A 12,500-nucleotide genomic window follows, 5' to 3' on the forward strand; every position below is an offset into this window, starting at 1 on the left:
CTGGTATCAGTTTCTGATCTCAACTGTCTATAAACTGTGTAATACCGATTTTATTTATTTATCGATTGATTTATACATTTTCTTGTTAGGAGAGGGAATGGGGAGCTGAAATAACTTGTGGGATATGACATCAGTACTTCGACCAACTGTACATACAATTACATCACAAAGAATCGGTAAAATAAAGCAGAGGGCATGTAAATAATAAAAATAAAACATAACAAATAAAGCAAAAAACACTACCAATTCAATAACATGTGCTGATGAGACATGGGCACGTAAGAGATGTAGGAGGGAAAATCTGCAAAGACGGAGGAAAGGTAAAGGTAAAGGAGACAGGCGCGCGTGCCCTCAGCCCTTACCTCCGTCGTCACAGTTTACCTTCCCCAGATTTCCCCAAGTACACATTTATCGACCAACCCAAAGGAAGGATAAGCACGCGGGTGAGCTGTGTGCCGAGTCCCCCAGCCTGGACTCCAACAGAGACCCGCGGATTCCTTCTCAGCCTCTCTAGTCACTGCACCGAGGAGAGGAGGGCACTGCACCGAGGAGAGGAGAGGAGAGAAGAACCAGAAACGCAGAGAAGAGAAAGAAAGGAGGGCTGACTTTGAAACATTGGGGGAAAAAAAAGTAAATCGAATGAAGACCAGAAAACAAAGGAACTAAAGAAAGAAAACACACACACACACACACACACACACACACACACACACACACACACACACACACACACACACACACAATTGTTTGGCGAGATAACAGTCTCTCTCTCTCTCTCTCTCTCTCTCTCTCTCTCTCTCTCTCTCTCTCTCTCTCTCTCTCTCTCTCTCTCTCTCTCTCTCTCTCTCTTGCAGTATATCCTCACACCCCCTAAAATAGATATGTTTTCCCAGGCACTCCTAACAAAGGGTGAGGCGGGAGGGCAAACACTCACAGGCTGCAGCACCTGAGACAGAGACACAGGCGGCAGGGAACCAAAGACAGTGTGTCCTGCTGTCTCAAACACACCGGGTGCATTAATTGTCCTCAGCCTTTGATTGCTCTTGCAAGTCTCTCATACCGCCCCCCTTCTTTTTTTCTAGTTAACTATATTTTTTTCTTAGTGTATTTTTTTTTCAGTCTCCTAACTATTCTTTTGATTTTTTTCTCTCTCCACTTTTTTTCATCAACATCATTCACTACTGTCACCATTGTCATCTAAACATGTGCTCAGTCTTCTCTTCCTCTCTGTCAACATTTTTTTCCTTTTCATCATCGCTACAAACAATCATCATCATCATCATTAACGTCAATATCACCGTGCTCATAAATTCCTTTCTTTTGTATACACACCTTTGCTTTCCAGTCATCATCTATTCACGCGAGCATAATCTTCACTCAACTGTTATTTTTTCCCCGGTGTTTCCAAGGATTTAAAATTTTCACTGGCATTTAAGCAATCACTTGTCCTTCAGGGGAAATCACTCAAGCAGACATTCCTCAGTCAATTATTCCGTTGTGCTTCGTTATGAGTCTCTCTCTCTCTCTCTCTCTCTCTCTCTCTCTCTCTCTCTCTCTCTCTCTCTCTCTCTCTCTCTCTCTCTCTCGACCGCAGCAGCATCTGTGAAATATTATATTTGTCTTCTCGTGTTTGTATAACGTGACACAGAGAATACCTGCTGCCCTATGGATAAGCTTAGCGAGAGAGAGAGAGAGAGAGAGAGAGAGAGAGAGAGAGAGAGAGAGAGAGAGAGAGAGAGAGAGAGAGAGAGAGAGAGAGAGAGAGAGAGAGAGAGAGAGAGAGAGAGAGAGAGAGAGAGAGACACTATTTTACATAACTAGACAACAGTAAAAGGTTACAAACTCCTTTACTAAATGCAAAGGCGCAGAAGGCAAGGCACAGTTTCCAGATAAACAGGGACGCTATTCTTGCCGCCCTTCCCACGTGCGAACTGGTAAAAGACGTACATTGGCAATACTGGAAATTGAAACAGTAATCTTCTCGCGGTGCTGATAAAGACTCGGGTGGGGGAGGGAGGCTGGAGGAGAGAGCAGGCAAGAGTCGGGAAGGTGAAAGGAAAAGAGGAGGGTAGGTAGATGGAGAGAGGAGGGTGAGGAGCAGCTGAAGGGGCATGGAGAGAATAGACGAAGATGTGAGAGTAAGGGAGGAGGAAAGAAGCAGGAAGATGAAGAGAGAAGGTAGGGATAGATGGAAGGTAAATGTGAGAGAGGAGAGGAAAAAGGGAGAGGTGGGTGAGGAGAGAGTAAGGGAGGAGGGAAGAGACGAGAAGGTGAAGAGAAGGGGACGATAGACGGAGGGAAGGAGAGTAAGAGCAGGAGGGAAGAGGCGGGAGAGTGGAGGAACGTGCTTAAAAACTATGTTGTTGTTTTTTTTTCTTGCTTTCCTTATCGTGTTCCTAATGGCTTCTTTTACGAGTATTACAACGAATTCTGCAGTTCCTTTTTTTTCCCATTTAGTTTGTTCGTTTGTTTTTAGTTTGATTTCTTATAATTTAAATTTCCTATCACATTTAAAAACTTACGCTCCTCGGTTTCTCTCTCTCTCTCTCTCTCTCTCTCTCTCTCTCTCTCTCTGATGAAATACACACAGCAAAACTGTCCTAACCTTCACCATCATTAATCTCTCACGGTACTCACTGAATCAAGCACAGGAAGTTATAGATGTAGTCTTTTATTACCTCACTTGGCGTCTGTCAAGGTCAGTAAGAGTCCGCAAGATGAGGTTTAAGTGTAAGTCAAGAACACACACACACACACACACACACACACACACACACACACACACACACACACACACACACACACACACACACACACACACACACACTTAATCTTGGGGATGCACGTTCACCAATAAATGAGCACCTGGGGATTACCTTGAGAAATAAAGTGAGGTGCTCCGAATGACAGCCATTCTCGAGTCTCTTAAGGCTCTCTTTCCACTAAGCAACACATGGCAGGCTAGAGGGACGGTGAGGAGTGGTAACAATAGTGCCTTCAATAGTGTCCCTTCCACTTCGATCTTGAATAAGCAAACATGCTGTGAAAAGAAAATAAGTAGAATATGAAACATACGGTCAAAGAGTTTTGGTTTGAAATAAAGCAACAAGTCCTGTTATTTCACCTTCCCCTTAAACATCTCTATTCTTCTCGATGCTTTGGATGCAACACTGATCGAAACTATTGCCTTCTGCCTTTACGAGATGTTTTACTGCAGGAGGTTCAATCGCACACTCATCATCAAAACCTAAATGTTAAGAGAGTAAAGTAAGATCGTAAAATAACTAAAGAAGGTAAGTTAGCATCGATATGGGTCTAAATGAATACTTGAAATGCAAAATACTTGTGTGGTAAAGTGTGGTAAAGTTTTGTAAATACAAAAGAAGTAAACAAGAGGATAACTGCGACGCTAAGAACATACCTCACCTCTGTGTTTCTGCAGCTGTTGCTGCTGCTGCTTCCTGACCATCACGAATATTTAACTACGACTACTACTCGGATGGCGCTCTTCATATTCCGAGTACAATGGAGAAGGAGACGAAGAGAGCAGAAGTGGAGAGGAGGTAGACGGAGAAAGAACGAAAAGGAGTGAGGGAAAAGAAACGGGAATACTTATTCCCCACTACCTCCTCTCTCACTCATCATCCTTCCTGCACATACTTATTCTCTCTACTTTCTTCCCGCACTCCCATCCTCCTCCTCCACACTCCCTCCAATTCTTGCCCCACGTACTCTCCTTCCCACATTAAAACTTCCTTACCCTGCCTTCCCTCCTCTACTCCCCAACACATCTTCCTCCCCCAGTTTCTTTCTTCTCCATTCCTCTTTCGTCTTGTCTCAAACCTCTCTCCCTGTCAACTCCCCTCCCCTTATCTGTCCAAAATAAAGGGACAAAGGAGTGATACCTCATTTACTCCCCCTCACTCATTCAAGAATATATATATATTTCTCTCTCTCTCTCTCTCTCTCTCTCTCTCTCTCTCTCTCTCTCTCTCTCTCTCTCTCTCTCTCTCTCTCTCTCTCTCTCTCTCTTGCTATACTTTCAGTGTTCACACTGTCACTCACCCTCAGTCATCCTTCCCCCAGTCCTCCCACACACACAGTGAGAGATCCGTGTCTTTGAGGTGGAGGCGGAGCTTTTATGTGAAAATGGGGTAGCGGATGCGGATCTTACATTGTTTTAAACGCAGATGCGGACATCAATGTGGATGCTCACTATGAATGCTCTGCGGAGGCGGAGGTGATATCCGATATATTTCTAATGTAGAGATCAAACGTTATATTCTCCTGAGATTTTAAGAACACTTAGAACGTATCCAAAAATGACATGATGGACAACGATGTCGTATCATTTTTACTCTAAGTGAACATCATCATTCACATCACCACGTTCATACAGGAGTCATACATCAGTAACTGTGCTGTTTCGTCTTCCTGGCTATTCTTCTCTGTAGATTCAGTCTTTAGGTTGCTCGCCTCACTTCTGGGGTTAGGAGGGTGGCAGGTCCTGCCCGCCCTCCATTCAATGCGAACATTTTTTGTAGCTTTCAGCTCGTACATGAGTGGGAACATTCGCTGCGAGGATGAACACAGCTCATAAAGGTAACATCAGGTCTTGTGCTGCTCAGTACCTCAAGTTTTTCTTTCAGTAAAAACACGAGTCTCCCCTTTCTCATCTCTGTAGTGTTAGAAGCCAAGCGTCCATGCACGACAAATGTAAGTTCCAAGTCACATCTTGCGTCATTCCCCGTGAATAGACCGGTCTGGTGCTTGTCTCACGGACCATGCAATGCAGGACGGGTTGGTCTGGAGGACACGCGGGCGGCGCCGTCTTCATGTCCTTGACGCCCACGCCGAAGGGAAACAAAATTGGTATATTGTTTCTTCTCTCTCTCTCTCTCTCTCTCTCTCTCTCTCTCTCTCTCTCTCTCTCTCTCTCTCTCTCTCTCTCTCTCTCTCTCTCTCTCTCTCTCTCTCTCTCTCTCTCTCTCTCATTTCCATCTTATATTATTGTATCTGTGAGTGACAAGGAAAACAAGATCAACTGAGGATAAATTATCAAATAAATTTATTACGAAGGAAGCTTGCACTGTATCCAATATTATTATTTCAATACTTTTACTATTACTGGTGCTGACTACTACCACTGCTACTACTACTACGTACTACTTGCATAAAAATTTTCTCCTCTTCCTATTCCCTCTCTTCCTCCTTTTCCTTTTTTTTTCCCTCCTCTTCGTTCATTTTCAGGACTCGCCTTCCTTCCTATCAGTATTCAGTGTCACAATTGGTACCCTCCCCCAAGGCAGTCCCTCTCTGCCACACTCGGTGCAGGCAGCACACGGCCAATGGACGGACAAGGTTGTGCTAACGTTCGTCCAGTATTCAGCCTGTGATTGATTTCGTTGTGGAGGAAAAATTCGCAACGATTTTGATTCCGCAATATACCTGAATATTGCGGTCCATGGGGCTGTTCCCGCGCCACCTGCCTTTCATCACCTTAACCCTTTTGCTGCTGTTCGTCCGTTATTAGCATTTCGAGCACAATAAATAAAAAAAAATAGTTTGTATGGATCTTGAAAAAGAAAATAAGGAATTACTTTTGGATTTCTCTGCGTTACGGAGTTACTTAAGAGAATGAAGGTAGTAAAAACAATGTTTAAAAACTTGGACGTGATTATGAAAAGAAAAAAATTCAAGCAGCGACATAGTCAATTTTTTTTTTTTTTCAACTCAGAAAAACAAAGAAAAAATGCTGGAGTGTTTGGATGAGTGGCAGTCAAGCACACCAAGGACTGTTTTCTTCCTTGCATTAACCAAAAACAATGACTTGTCTGCAGCGCGACACTCCCCGCGTGACCCCAAAGACCAGAATGCAAAACAGCCAAACTTGCACTTTATTAACCAGTCCTTGGATGGTGTACGAGTATAGGATGACACCCCTCCTCCCCACTCCCAGCTCATTATCTCATAAGATATGCAAATTGTTTCCAAGCGCTCCTTGAGTTTTAAAAATACTGCTGAGGAAAAACTCATTAACTGGTGTCAGCCTGCTTTCACCAACCAATGAAAAATGTAAAAGTAGTTATGTTTTATGGAAATTCTCACGTTACTCTTAAAAGCGCGATGAGACTCAACTCAGTCCAGCAGAGAATCACCCAAACCCTGGAAATATCAAGTGAAAATTAATACTTCCAAGCTTACTCATTATGACTGTCCCCAGAATTAATGATCATCACACTTTTAAACTTTCACTATTCGTATTAAACTTGGTATTTGGAGGCAAAAAGACGAAAGATGAGCCTTGAAAAATGTGGCTGCGGCGGGATGGCGGCGAGGGTCACCGGCGACACTGGGATACTAAATGAAACTTGACGTCCCCGAGACAGTAATTGGGTGCGAGAGAAAAAATACTCCGAGCTCATCTAGATTAGCCGCGCTGATGAATTATTTAAGGTGGGCTTGAGGGGCGCCTCGGGGAGCAACCTGCTGCACCTCACCGCGCGCTCCTGCTAAATTAAAACGATGTTGCAGTTATAATGGGCAAATTTCCCTCGTGCGGGGCCATAAATCGTTAGCCGCTAAATTGAGTATCAAAATTTGCCTGATGGAGGAGATGGGCCGCCACGCCGCCGCCTCGCCACTTTCGTCCCACGTGACGGTAACGGCTTGTTTTTAGCGCGGCCGTGACGGAGTGCGGCCATTAATAAGACACGCTTGTCTCTCTTTACCTCCCTTTCGGACATTTTTTTCTTTTTTTATGTGTGTTTCTGCTTGAGTCTGTCCATGTTTCTATCCGTCTGTGTGTCTGCTACTCTCTCTCTCTCTCTCTCTCTCTCTCTCTCTCTCTCTCTCTCTCTCTCTCTCTCTCTCTCTCTCTCGAAAGTGTTCACCACGCAGCTCCAGCAACATCCAAACACACCAAACTTACACCTTCTTGTATGTTCTCGCCACACAAGGTCGGGGAGCATGAGCGGTTTAGATTCGTGGGTTTGTGGGCGATGGTGTGGGGATTTAACTCCTACTAGGCAGCGAGGCACGTCACAGAATTATCAAGATCCTTGACTTCCAGTTCCCTCGGTCGAGAAGTTGCATTGGAAAGTTTGGCGTGTGGGTGACATGGAGGTAATGTTTACCACGATACTTAAAGAAAGTAGTGATACTCGAGCTAGTGCGATCCCTCCTTGAAAGCCACGGCGACTCATTAATTCAGTAACAATCCATAATTCAATAACACTCATCCAGTGACACACCTATAATGTGCGCTGAATTGGTTAACCCGCCTGGAATCCTTTTTCTGTCCATTTAAAGGAAAAATGGCAAAGAAAAATTACATTTTTTTAAACTTTTTTTTAAATTCTTTACCAGCTTCCACTTCACATAAAAATAGAGGAAATGCTTGCTTTCTGGCGATATCATCGCCATCTTCATATTCTTCTTAATAACCTGACAAAGAGTTTAAAATACTGCTAGTGAAAGAAGGGCAGAAGACAGGCAAGCGTAATAACGTCAGTCACCATATGATCCAAGATGTTGTGCCTCAGCGACACATGAGCGTCAGTAGTCAACAAGTCAATACTTACAAAGAGCAACACTCCTCCTCTTCACATTTTTTCGCGCTTCCCTCTCAAAACCTCCACGCAGTAAATGAGACATGTCCGTTTCATAACTTGATGAAACAGCAGAGAAAATATGAGTTTATGCATCGTACTCATAAGCAGCTTATAACACTTGACTGTATGATCAAAAAAAAAAAATAAATAAATAAATAAATAAAAAAAATAAAATAAAAAAATTTGTCAGTTAAAAGTAAAAACGAAGAATTAAAGACGAAATTAAAGAAATGAAGAGAGCAGAACATAGCTAACATAGTAACAAAAAAGCAAGAAAAGTGAGAGAAAACAAATATGATAAAAGAATCCATTACGACTGGAAGAGTTTAATCATGTTCAGAAAGGAAAACTTTCTGCCAAACAACATAATGAATTCCTTGAAGCACATGAGAGAAGGAGCTATTGACGTCAGACATATAATGACAGGATGAAAAATGCCTTAATGTATTATTTTCTTCATATATTACATTTCCATCAGTTTATGCGTGAGGAAAACAGCATAGTATAAACAACAACAACAACAACAACAACAACAAAAGCAACTGCTGCTACCTTTTTCTTCTACTACTACTGCTGATGCTGCAGCTGCTACTACTACTATTATTACTACTACTACTACTACTACTACTACTACTACTACTACTACTACTAATAATAATAATAATAATAATAATAATAATAAAAACAACAACAACAACAACAACGAACAAGAGGGAGGGAAAACGAAAAAAGGAGTAGGAGCAAGAATAAAAACATTTCACAACAAATTACCTAAAACAACCCGGTCAGAAGGAAGACTTTCTGAAGAAGCAAGCAACTTTACTACATGGACGAGAGAGGGAAGGAGGGAGCGCCGGGGGAGAGAGAGAAAGAGAGAGAGAGAGAGACAGCCAGATCGCCACCCTTGTGCAGACCTCCAGCCAACCCCACACAGGCTGTAGGCGGGGCAGGGACGCGGAGCTGGACTGATATTAGATGTACCCTTCCCTAATATCCCAATCACATGCACGGACAGGCCAAGGGGAGGAGGTGGAGGGTGAGGTTATTTACCACGTTAATCTAGATAAACTACAGCGGCAAGGGGTGAAACATTGCCCTCCGACACGCCATCTGGTGGAAAGCCTCAGAAAGCTCCTGATAATCTGCAAGTTAGAGAGAGAGAGAGAGAGAGAGAGAGAGAGAGAGAGAGAGAGAGAGAGAGAGAGAGAGAGAGAGAGAGAGAGAGAGAGAGAGAGAGAGAGAGAGAGAGAGAGAGAGAGAGAATCATTATTTGCAGACGTAAACAAGATGAAAAGAATGGAAATGGGAATGGCTGTAATATTCACATATTAAGCTTAAAGGAAAAAATATACGATTTGAGAGAGAGAGAGAGAGAGAGAGAGAGAGAGAGAGAGAGAGAGAGAGAGAGAGAGAGAGAGAGAGAGAGAGAGAGAGAGAGAGAGAGAGAGAGAGAGCACATAGGATCTTTCGTTGCGTTCCTATTCTACATAATCGTGTCTAAAATATAGGAATCATTTACATATTTTAGTATAATAGCGAGATTTTCCTTCCAGTCTATTTACCCCTCCATTTTCCCCCTGCCTTCCTTCCTGCCTCTTTCCTCCCTTCCCATTCTACTTCCAGTCATCAAAGCCCTTCATCCACCCATGCATTCTCTCTTTCCTCATATTCTCTTATTGTCTTGTTTCATCTATTTACTCCCTCACTTTCTTTCCATTCACTCCACTCCTATCCCTCTCCTCCATTCCTTTATCCACCACTTCCCTTTCTTCATCTATTCACTCCCAACCTGCCGCTATATATGCATTCTTTCCTTCCTTTCCGCATCCACTCCTTCAATTCATAAGTTTTAATACCACCTCCTATCTACTCCCTTAAACCCAGCGCAATCTCTCGTTTCTCCTTCCTTCCTCCATTCCGCCCAATTCTCTCTACGTATTTTCTTTCTATCCACTGTCCAATAAACTCTGCGGTCAATACAACGTACATTCAAGTATATATTAACAAGACCTTCACACTAATGACAGTAATAATAAAAATAATAAAAATAACAATAACAAATGTGTAAACTTTGCTAACCACCACCATCAGTAGAATTGCTTACCGGCGCTACACATTTGCTCATTAAAGGCACGTTACACAAACAACCTTCGACATTAGGCAGCACACTTACGTTTAATGCTCTTTATAGAACACAAACTCGTTACAATATATTTAAGTGTGCTTCTCGCTGTGCTTGGGGACGCAACACCCGCTGGCAACACTCTCAGAGCAACACCTGGGAAACAAAACCTGATGAAACACTTCCGAGCAAAACCTGAGAGTAACACACACATGGTTAAGCAACACCTTGAAAAAGCAACATAACACTTGGGACAAACATGGAAAACCTGAAGCGAATGATAAGGTAGGGAGGAAGGTAACCAGGAAGGAAGGAGGGGGAGAAGAGGATAGGAAGTATATGGTAGGCAGTAAGAGCAAGGAAGGTCGTAACGTCAGGCGAGTCTTAAGTCCCCCGCCAGGTGACTTTCTTCTTTTCTATCCACCTTCAGGCGCACCTGGGCAAACTTTACGAGATCAGGGAGGTATGACTTGTGGCAAGGAGGGAGGGAAGGAGAGGAAGGGAGGGAAGGTTATGGAGGAAAACTTGTCAAGAGAAAGTAAAGAGAAGAAAGAAAAAAGAACAAACTGAAGGCTATGGATGAATAATTAGGGAAGGGGAAAAGAAGGAAGGGGAAGAAAAAATGTGGATAAGAAAAGATGATGAAAGAGATTGTTTAAAGAGAGAGATTGTGAATGGAGGAAAAGAGAAAAAAGATAAAGATAGGACAGCACACTAGTTAACATGCACGCACACTCACAAAAAAAAGCGCCGCACTAACGTTTATACCAGGAATGTGCTAAAAAAATTCGCTCACCACTCGACAAAACTTTCTGCATTTTTTCGAATTACTTCGAAACTACACACGGAATCGAAAAAGCAGAAACACTCACACATACACACACCTTCGACGCAACTACACATCAATTTACATGCACGCACAATCATAAACAAAAGCGCTACACTAACGTCTATACCAGGAATGCACCAAAATTCGCTCATCACTCGACAAAATTTTTTGCATTTTTTTCGAATTACGGAACACGGAATCAAAAAAATCAGAAACACACCTACACACATGTCTGCTATCTGAAGCTATTGTTAGGAGTTGATTTAAATTTTTGTCAAATATTTGAAAGTCAAAATTTGTTAGTTTTCATCGAACTTTAAAAAAATTTTTTTTTAGTATTATTCAAGAAAAAAAAACGATAGCAGACCTTGATATCCAACCCATCCTGATTAAAATTCTTTTGAATTAAAGAAATTAGTCAATAAATGAAGGAGCAGTTACAAGAACATAAGCAATTTAACATGGGAGTCGCGATTTACCTTCCTCCATTAATCTAAAAACCAAAAACACTCACACTTAACCTAACTTAACCTAACCTAATTTAATTAACCTTTCTCATTATCTATTTCTTCTCTGTGGGAAAATATAGTTCTTTGTTACTCAAACATCTTATTTTGATTAGTTTACTGCCATGTCCACGTCTTCATTATTTTCTACTGTTATTAACAGTACTTTTTTTCATTATCTATTTTTTTCTTTGTGGGAAATTATATTTCACATATTGCTTTTTCTAACTTAACCTAACCTCATTTAACCTTCTAACCTAATCTCCTAATTTAGACTCTTAACCTAACCTAACCAGCACCTAACCTAATCTAATCTAACCTAACTTAGCCAATAGCTGTCCATAAGTTAAGGTGTTCCTCAAGGCTAACCTAACCTAGCTAACAGCATCCATAAGTTGAAGTGTTCCTCAAGGACAACCGCCGTGTCGCTGTGCCACCGTGGCGCCGTCCGAGCCGCCGTGCCGCCATGGCGCAGTGCCGCCGTGAAGCCATGCCGGCTTTGCCGCCGCGCCACCGTTCGTGGCACCGCTGTGCCACCGTGCCGCCAAGCCGCCATACCGCCGTGCCGCCATGGCGCCGTGAAGGCGTTAAGTTAGGTTAGGTTAGAAACAACTACCTATAACCTCTTCTAAGCAAAACAACCCTTTGACACCCACCCAGTCACCGACACACCCACCTCCCTAGCTAGCAAACTCTTCAACACCCCCCACCTCCACACACACACACACACACACACACACACACACACACACACACGAGCTCTCCTACCAAACACAACTTATGTATCGGCCCCTCACGCACTCCCACTCTTCCCCAGCAAACCAAGCGCCTCTGCCCTGCGCCACACAATCTTGGCTATTTAACCTTTCCTCTCCACAAAAAGTCCGGCGGGGCAAGCTCCTTTGACCCGAATTACTGCAGATTCAGGGCTTCCCTCCACTTTCCGAGGAAACTTTTATCAACTTACCCAATTACGATAAAAGCATGTAATGTTGTTATATTTACCGCGCTTCGTGGAGCTAAGGAGGTACATACACAAAAAAAAAAAAAAAATGGAATGAGTAACTAGATAATGGAATATTCAGTGCACGTGTGTCTGTGTAATTGTACAGAGGTTACGGAGATCTTAAACACAAACAGTTATACATAAATACAGGGCAAACAAACAGAATATTACCAAGAACAACACATTATCGTAGTACCAAAGAGAAAAAAACATCAATCCCAACTGTGTTTTCACTTCAGGTCGGCGTCCCGCACCATGACAACACAACACAAGGGGAAGGCGGGTGGGATGGGGGAGAAGGACCATTGAAACACGACCGCTTGTTACTCGTACTTCTTGCTCTTGTTTATTTTCTTCCCAACATATATTTTCAGTTTTCTATTTTTTTTTTTTTTCGTAGCGGCACGGAAAGGTGATCAGGTGA

At 42.7% G+C, this 12,500-nt stretch overlaps 2 protein-coding genes across 2 annotated transcripts in view; one reads left to right on the forward strand and one right to left on the reverse strand.

The window, feature by feature from the left end:
• Positions 1 to 12,500, forward strand: part of LOC135102342 (diuretic hormone receptor-like) — a 131,120-nt gene that overhangs the window by 53,290 nt on the left and 65,330 nt on the right.
• The window catches only part of LOC135102343 (uncharacterized), a 175,912-nt gene continuing 166,063 nt past the window's right edge, over positions 2,652 to 12,500 (reverse strand). Inside the window, exon 7 of the transcript XR_010269622.1 lies at positions 2,652 to 3,040. The gene's annotated coding sequence lies outside the window, so the exon portion shown is untranslated. The remainder of the gene's footprint in view (positions 3,041 to 12,500) is intronic.

The sequence above is a fragment of the Scylla paramamosain genome, chromosome 7, assembly GCF_035594125.1.
Source record: "Scylla paramamosain isolate STU-SP2022 chromosome 7, ASM3559412v1, whole genome shotgun sequence".
Taxonomy (NCBI): domain Eukaryota; kingdom Metazoa; phylum Arthropoda; class Malacostraca; order Decapoda; family Portunidae; genus Scylla; species Scylla paramamosain.